Source organism: Panulirus ornatus, chromosome 20, assembly GCF_036320965.1.
Source record: "Panulirus ornatus isolate Po-2019 chromosome 20, ASM3632096v1, whole genome shotgun sequence".
NCBI lineage: Eukaryota > Metazoa > Arthropoda > Malacostraca > Decapoda > Palinuridae > Panulirus > Panulirus ornatus.
This window is the reverse complement of record NC_092243.1, coordinates 71425903-71434608: the sequence shown is the minus strand read 5'-3', so window position 1 is coordinate 71434608 and position 8706 is coordinate 71425903. Positions and strand designations below refer to the sequence as shown.

At 43.2% G+C, this 8706-nt stretch overlaps 1 protein-coding gene across 1 annotated transcript in view; it reads left to right on the top strand.

Moving 5' to 3' along the window:
• Positions 1–4069: 4069 nt before the first annotated feature.
• sds22 (protein phosphatase 1 regulatory subunit sds22) overlaps positions 4070–8706 on the top strand; it is a 55807-nt gene continuing 51170 nt past the window's right edge. The window contains exon 1 of the mRNA XM_071675193.1: positions 4070–4202. The gene's annotated coding sequence lies outside the window, so the exon portion shown is untranslated. The remainder of the gene's footprint in view (positions 4203–8706) is intronic.

Below are 8706 nucleotides of genomic sequence, written 5' to 3'. Positions count from 1 at the left end.
CTAACATTACCTCCTTGACCCTGACTTCGTAAATAAGGAAATACCATAGTGCTCGGGGAATAGCGAAGGACGAAAGATTTTAAGGCAGATGTGTAATGTAGACAGAGAATGGTTCATCTAGAGCTGTAGGGATAGAACAACCAGATGTCATAACCTGAAAGTAAGCAAAAGACTTGCTAACAAAGTCTTTGAGAGATACCAAAAGAAAGTCGACGAATGCTTCACAGCTGAGGAAGGAGATGGTTACTCGGTTATTTTGGTTTTATACTTATGAGACTCGCAACCATTAAGGTCGTCAACTTCAAGTGGTAACTATCAGTCTGTCTGACCATAACAGGAACGAGGGAAGGATATGGTTACGTCCAATAGGATTGTTATTACAGGATGAAATCATTGTGTTTAGAAATCGAATGTGGCAAACGAATGACTCTTGAACATAGAGACACAGGGAACACCATCTGTTGATAAGAATATGGTGGACAACTCGCTCCAGTAAAAGACTTCTGTAACGGAAGGACCCAGGGAGGAAAGTATAAGAGAAAATTATGTATTAGGGGACAGAGAGAAGCAGAAAAAAAGGGGGAGTTTAGGAAGCAATTAGTGAAGCCACACCCTGGTAAATGCTTTGGAGAAGTCGAGAGCTACAACACAGAAGCTTCACCAAAACCCCGAGAGAAGAGGTCTGGGGGCGTCAGATATAGCAGAGATCACCAATAGATACAGCACTGTGATCAAGAAGGGAATGCGATTCTAAATGTTTAAGAAAGTGAGAGTTGAGGAGAGGTGTGAAGACTGTGTAGACAGCGGGAGTGAGTGAGGGTAACTGGGCGATATAGCTAGAGGGATTCGAACGGTCTCCTGGTTCGGGATAGGCTGCACCTAAGCATACCTCAAACGACAGTGTATTTTGATAGGTCGTGTGCATAAATATTATGCAAATCACTAAGTAATGGATATTTTATTACTGTGAATTTGAAGAGAAACTATAGAATATAACTGCTTGAAATGAACACTTTCGGTAAATTGAGGACGAGACATATGATTCAAATTTGGGCCACCATAGATTAATGGCCCCTTAGAAAATGAATGTACATGGTCTTAGAATTATTCTCAAATTCCCGAGGAAGATGGCACAAAAAGGTTTAGGTTGGTGGATTTAATTGACGATGACAGCCGGTCAAAGCCCAGACAGTCAAGGTGTATGAAATTTCGAATGATTACACGAGTCAAAAGAGAGTAATGATAGAAATGTATTAATAAATATTTCCAAAGTCCTTGATCACCATTGCTTAGGTACTGAGAGTTTCATGTTAATCCAGATTAACCCTACTACTGCGAAACCCATTGACCCTGTTACTGCTGAACCCATGTAACCTTACTGCTACTGAACCTATTTGACCTTGCTGCTGCTGAACCCATGTGACCCTACTGCTGCTGAACCTATTTGACCCTGCTGCTGCTGAACCCATATGACCCTGCTGCTACTGAACCCATGTGACCCTGTGCTGCTGAACCCATGTGATCCTGCTGCTACTGAACCCATGTGACCTTGCTGCTGCTGAACCCATGTGACCCTGCTACTGCTGAACCCATGTGACCCTGCTACTGCTGAATCCATTGACCTATTACTGCTGAAACCATTTGACTGCTACCGCTGAACCCATGTGACAGCTACTGCTGAAACCATCGACTCTGTTACTGTTACTGCTGAACCCATTTGACTGCTGCTACTGAACCCATGTGACCCTGCTGCTGCTGAACCCATGTGACCCTGCTGCTGCTGAACCCATGTGACCCTGTTACTGCTGAATCCATTGACCGTATTACTGCTGAACCCATTTGACTGCTACTGCTGAACCCATGTAACCCTGCTGCTGCTGAACCCATGTGACCCTGCTGCTACTGAACCCATGTGACCCTGCTGCTGCTGAACCCATGTGACCCTGCTGCTACTGAACCCATGTGACCCTGCTGCTGCTGAACCCATGTGACCCTGCTGCTACTGAACCCATGTGACCCTGCTGCTGCTGAACCCATGTGACCCTGCTGCTGCTGAACCCATGTGACCCTGCTACTGCTGAATCCATTGACCGTATTACTGCTGAACCCATTTGACTGCTACTGCTGAACCCATGTGACAGCTACTGCTGAACCCATCGACTCTGTTACTGTTGAACCCATGTGACTCAGCTACTGCTGAACCCGTGACCCTACTGCTGCTGAACTCATGCGACCCTACTGCTGCTGAACCCATGTGACCCTACTGCTGCTGAACCCATGTGACCTTACTGCTGCTGAACCCTTGTGACCCTGCTGCTGCTGAACCTGTGACTCTGATACTGGTGCCCATTGACCCTGTTACTGCTGAACTCACTGATTCTGATACTACTGAACCCATTGACCCTGTGCTGCTAAACCCATGTGACCTTGTGTTGCTGAACCCATGTGACCCTGCTCTGCTACTCCCATTGACCCTGCTACTGCTAAACTTATGTGAGTGCTGTTGCTAAACCCATATGACCCCGCCGCTGCTGAACCCATGTGACCCCGCTGCTGCTGAACCCACGTGACTCCGCTGCTGCTGAACTCATGTGACCCTGCTGCTGCTGAACCCATGTGACCCCGCTGCTGCTGAACTCATGTGACCCTGCTGCTGCTGAACCCATGTGACTCCGCTGCTGCTGAACTCATGTGACCCTGCTGCTGCGAAACTCATGTGACCCCGCTGCTGCTGAACCCATGTGACCCCGCTGCTGCTGAACTCATGTGACCCTGCTGCTGCTGAACCCATGTGACTCCGCTGCTGCTGAACTCATGTGACCCTGCTGCTGCTGAACCCTTGTGACCCCGCTGCTGCGAAACTCATGTGACCCCGCTGTTGCTGAACCCATGTGACCCCGCTGCTGCTGAACTCATGTGACCCTGTGCTACTGAACCCATGTGACCCTGCTGCTGCTGAACTCATGTGACCCCGCTGCTGCTGAACCCGTTAATTCTGCTGCTGCCAAACCCATAAGATCTTCTATCTCTTACTCTGTCCTACTAATGCTGGGTTCCGTCTGAAGAGTAAGAAAAAAGAACGATATTCATAGACAAAAGCTTGCTGGGCTCTTGCGACTGTACATGTCAACAGAATAATAATCAAGCCGACGGGTCACCCTGGACTTCAAAACCTTTCAGGCACGTGGGAAGGGAATGGAAGGGGGGTTTTTTTGGGGGGGGGAAGATCAATGGCCTCCCGTCACTCCGTGACCTAGAAGTGGCCTTTTCTTCATTCGATGCCTTTTCTTTTATCGTAATATTCTAGTCCTTAAAATAGTTTGTGATGAAGAATGTTCAGTATACGTTTTGTATTATGATTTACTGTCGTCACGCAGATAACAGAACTAAAAGAAAAGCCCACCGTTAGATAGCCATTTGAGTTATTTAGCATTTCCGTCAGGGAGAGAGAGAGAGAGAGAGAGAGAGAGAGAGAGAGAGAGAGAGAGAGAGAGAGAGAGAGAGAGAGAACAGGAAGTCAGTGACATATTAAGATTTAGCAGCATTTTACATTCTTAGTACTGCTGTTCATGTTGGTAATGGCTGTTACTAGTATTAAATGAATAAAAAAAACAACAAATTTATTAGGGCGGTTGGTAGGGGAATTGCCATTTTTTCTTCCTTACCTATGCCCCTGTCTCCTGAACCTCCTCTTGTATGGCCCTCATACCTTTGTATTATTTTTGCAGCATAAATGCTCGATATAGTTTAGAAATTTCCCGTTTCCCTGTGGTGTAAAAGTGTTGCAGTTCCACCCACACCTTGATGTAAAAGCCTGGGCTGGAGTGTCAGTATGCGGAAGGCTAAACGCGTTCATGCACATGAATCATGTACGTGCGTTACGCATCCCTGTGTCTCCCACACAACAGTTACGTTCACACGAACTAAATCGCCGCTTTGGATATAAATACAATGAATGAAAAATTCATTGATATCTCCATCTAAAAACTTTACAAAATTATGATATGAGAAAGATTTAAGACGTAGTTAGATATTGTTTTAGTTGCGATATCATAAGATATCGGATTAAGTTGTGAATCATGGTGGGATCGTTCTCTTTAGAAAGTAGTATGTAAACAACTCCCGAGAAGAGTCAAAGAGAGCTTCTGACACACCTATTTGTCACATCGTATTTTTTCCAGCCGTTATTGTTGTATTTGAAGGTATTTTACATTTTCACTGAGTTTCTGTCGATTTCAATGCCAATAACTCGTTGTCTGGTGAAGGTAATTTGTACAGAACAAGGTAGAGATCATGCAGTAATTACAAGGGTATATAGTAGCCATCAGCTTATATGAATAGTAATTAGTTAAACTTTCGAGCATGTTACTTTTATATTTAGGAAATGGTAGCATTTCTGTAGGCTTTTTGTTGCAACTGTAAAGTTCTTTTTATTGTTGAGGTATGACAGAATTACTCTATCCTATGATTCCCTGGTCTTCATTCATTTTCGGAATGCTCGCATTTTCCCTTTAACTACTTTTACGTCATCATTTCACCGTGTTATGGCTTCCTTTTTAGTTTCTTGTATACTTTAATATTATAATCATTGTGAGCTGTGTTGTGTACATTTTCTTTGAAGTAGCTCCATTCATCTCAAATATCTTTCACTTTTGTGTATATTATTTTAGGCAATACAGCAAGTATTTCGTGTGCAAGTCTGTGCACGTTCATATATTCTCAAATTATACAAAACAGTTATTTCGATCTTTGTGCACATTTTCTACTTTTCAGATTTTCTTCTTTGTTTCCTGGTTACTTTTTATTGGTATACTAATTTTGGCGTTGCAGAAATCATTCTGTGATCTAGGTCCCATGACACTGATGTTGTATATATAACACCCGTAAGGTTTCATTGTTTATTAAGTAGATTTACCCTTGATTGTGTGACCATATTAATTGTCCGCATCTACAGTATGTGTGGTACTGTAAGTTTATCAAAATTCCAGAAATATCCTGCCTGCCAAAATGACTACCCTATCCTGCCCTAGAATAATGTATATTATTGTTTGTATGTAGTGTTTATTTGACTCGCAGCACCAGTGGGTCAAATATAGTTTTTTTTTTTTTTATACTTTGTCGCTGTCTCCCGCGTTTGCGAGGTAGCGCAAGGAAACAGACGAAAGAAATGGCCCAACCCCCCCCCCATACACATGTACATACACACGTCCACACACGCAAATATACATACCTACACAGCTTTCCATGGTTTACCCCGGACGCTTCACATGCCTTGATTCAATCCACTGACAGCACGTCAACCCCTGTATACCACATCGCTCCAATTCACTCTATTCCTTGCCCTCCTTTCACCCTCCTGCATGTTCAGGCCCCGATCACACAAAATCCTTTTCACTCCATCTTTCCACCTCCAATTTGGTCTCCCTCTTCTCCTCGTTCCCTCCACCTCCGACACATATATCCTCTTGGTCAATCTTTCCTCACTCATTCTCTCCATGTGCCCAAACCATTTCGAAACACCCTCTTCTGCTCTCTCAACCACGCTCTTTTTATTTCCACACATTTCTCTTACCCTTACGTTACTTACTCGATCAAACCACCTCACACCACACATTGTCCTCAAACATCTCATTTCCAGCACATCCATCCTCCTGCGCACAACTCTATCCATAGCCCACGCCTCGCAACCATACAACATTGTTGGAACCACTATTCCTTCAAACATACCCATTTTTGCTTTCCGGGATAATGTTCTCGACTTCCACACATTTTTCAAGGCTCCCAAAATTTTCGCCCCCTCCCCCACCCTATGATCCACTTCCGCTTCCATGGTTCCATCCGCTGACAGATCCACTCCCAGATATCTAAAACACTTCACTTCCTCCAGTTTTTCTCCATTCAAACTCACCTCCCAATTGACTTGACCCTCAACCCTACTGTACCTAATAACCTTGCTCTTATTCACATTTACTCTTAACTTTCTTCTTCCACACACTTTACCAAACTCCGTCACCAGCTTCTGCAGTTTCTCACATGAATCCGCCACCAGCGCTGTATCATCAGCGAACAACAACTGACTCACTTCCCAAGCTCTCTCATCCCCAACAGACTTCATACTTGCCCCTCTTTCCAAGACTCTTGCATTTACCTCCCTAACAACCCCATCTATAAACAAATTAAACAACCATGGAGACATCACACACCCCTGCCGCAAACCTACATTCACTGAGAACCAATCACTTTCCTCTCTTCCTACACGTACACATGCCTTACATCCTCGATAAAAACTTTTCACTGCTTCTAACAACTTGCCTCCCACACCATATATTCTTAATACCTTCCACAGAGCATCTCTATCAACTCTATCATATGCCTTCTCCAGATCCATAAATGCTACATACAAATCCATTTGCTTTTCTAAGTATTTCTCACATACATTCTTCAAAGCAAACACCTGATCCACACATCCTCTACCACTTCTGAAACCACACTGCTCTTCCCCAATCTGATGCTCTGTACATGCCTTCACCCTCTCAATATAGTTTTATTGACCAATTTATTTTTGACTGATCATTTTCATTGTGCACCTCTGGTCTATGTTGATGTAGACAAGGTCAGAGGTGTTAAGTCTTATGGTAGGGGGTTAGGTATGGTTGATTAGTGTGACTATTGTAACCTAGTGCTTTGCATAGACTCCAAGATGATTAATGTTTTGAATTCTCCCCAAACCTGGTGAACATAGTGCTCTTCACATTAATAATCATCAGAATTCATGTTTATAAGAGGATTTATCTTACAAAAAATTGGAAAAATTGGGGAATAGAGGAAAAAACTGGAAGTAGAGGAAAAATTGGAGAACTGGGAAGATAAGTATTGGGTAAAACAGTATTTGGCTTTCTGTTTCTGATGAGCCTGCAAAAAACTCACTGCCCTTTCAAAAGAATTTCATAACCAAACAGTTTCTTTTTGGTGTTTTGCTAAGTTGAAGGGCTTGATGATTTTCTTTTTGTAAAACAAATGTGAAAGTCTATCAAAGGGCAATTTTTTTTTTTAGGTGAATTTGAAAGGGTGCCATAGTGCTTACCTATATTTATCTATACTTTTTTTCATACTTGATTGCTGTTCTCCACATTATCAAGGATGTGCCAGGAACAGATGAAGGGAGGCCACATCCACACATCCATTCTCTAGCTGCCATGTGTAATGCACTGAAACCACAACTCCCTATCCACAACCAGGCCCCACAGACCTTTCCATGGTTTACTCTGGATGCTTCACATATCCTGGTTCAGTTCAATGACAGCACATCGATCCCATCTTTCCATTTCACTCTATCCCATGAACACCCTTCTGCATATTCATTCCCCTATTGCTCAAAATAATTTTCACTCCATCCTTCCATCTCCAGTTTGGTCTCCACATTCTCCATGTTCCCTTCATTTCTGACAAATAACCTCTTTTTCAACCTTTCCTCTAATTCTCACTATATCTCCATATGTTGATACAAGTTATATTAAGCAACATATTTTGCTTAATATAGGTATATGGGAGGGTATTGATTGAGAGGGTGAAGGCATGTACAAGGCACCAGATTGGAGAAGAGCAGTGTGGTTTCAGAAGTGGTAGAGGATGTGTGGATCAGGTGTTTGCTTTAAAGAATGTATGTGAGAAATACTTAGAAAAGCAAATGGATTTTATGTAGCATTTATGGACCTGGAGAAGGCATATGATAGAGTTGATAAAGATACTCTGTGGAAAGTATTAAGAATATATGGTGTAGGAGGCAAGTTGTTAGAAGTAGTGAAAAGTTTTTCTTAGGGATGTAAGGCATGTGTACGTGTAGGAAGAGAGGAAAGTGATTGGTTCTCAGTGAATGTCGGTTTGCGGCAGGGGTGTGTGATGTCTCCATGGTTGTTTAATTTGTTTATGGATGGGGTTGTTAGCGAGGTGAATGCAAGAGTTTTGGAAAGAGGGGCAAGTATGCAGTCTGTTGTGGATGATAGAGCTTGGGAAGTGAGTCAATTGTTGTTCGCTGATGATACAACGCTGGTGGCTGATTTGTGTGAGAAACTGCAGAAGCTGGTGACTGAGTTTGGTAAAGTGTGTGAAAGAAGAGAGCTGAGAGTAAGTGTGAATAAGAGCAAGGTTATTAGGTACAGTAGGGTTGAGGGACAAGTGAATTGGGAGGTAAGTTAGAATGGAGAAAAACTGGAGGAAGTGAAGTGTTTTAGATATTTGGGAGTGGATTTAGCAGCGGATGGAACCATGGAAGCAGAAGTGAGTCATAGGGTGGGGAAGGGGGCAAAAGTTCTGGGAGCGTTGAAAAATGTGTGGAAGGCAAGAACGTTATCTTGGAAAGCAAAAATGGGCATGTTTGAAGGAATAGTGGTTCCAACAATGTTATATGGATGCGAGGCGTGGGCTATAGATAGAGTTGTGCGGAGGAAGGGGGATGTGCTGGAAATGAGATGTTTGAGGACGAAATGTGGTGTGAGGTGGTTTGATCGAGTAAGTAATGAAAGGGTAAGAGAGATGTGTGGTAATAAAAAGAGTGTGGTTGAGAGAGCAGGAGAGGGTGTTTTGAAATGGTTTGGTCGCATGGAAAGAAAGAGTAAGAAAGATTGACCAAGAGGATATATGTGTCAGAGGTGGAGGGAATGAGGAGAAGTGGGAGACCAAGTTGGAGGTGAAAAAAATGGAGTGAAA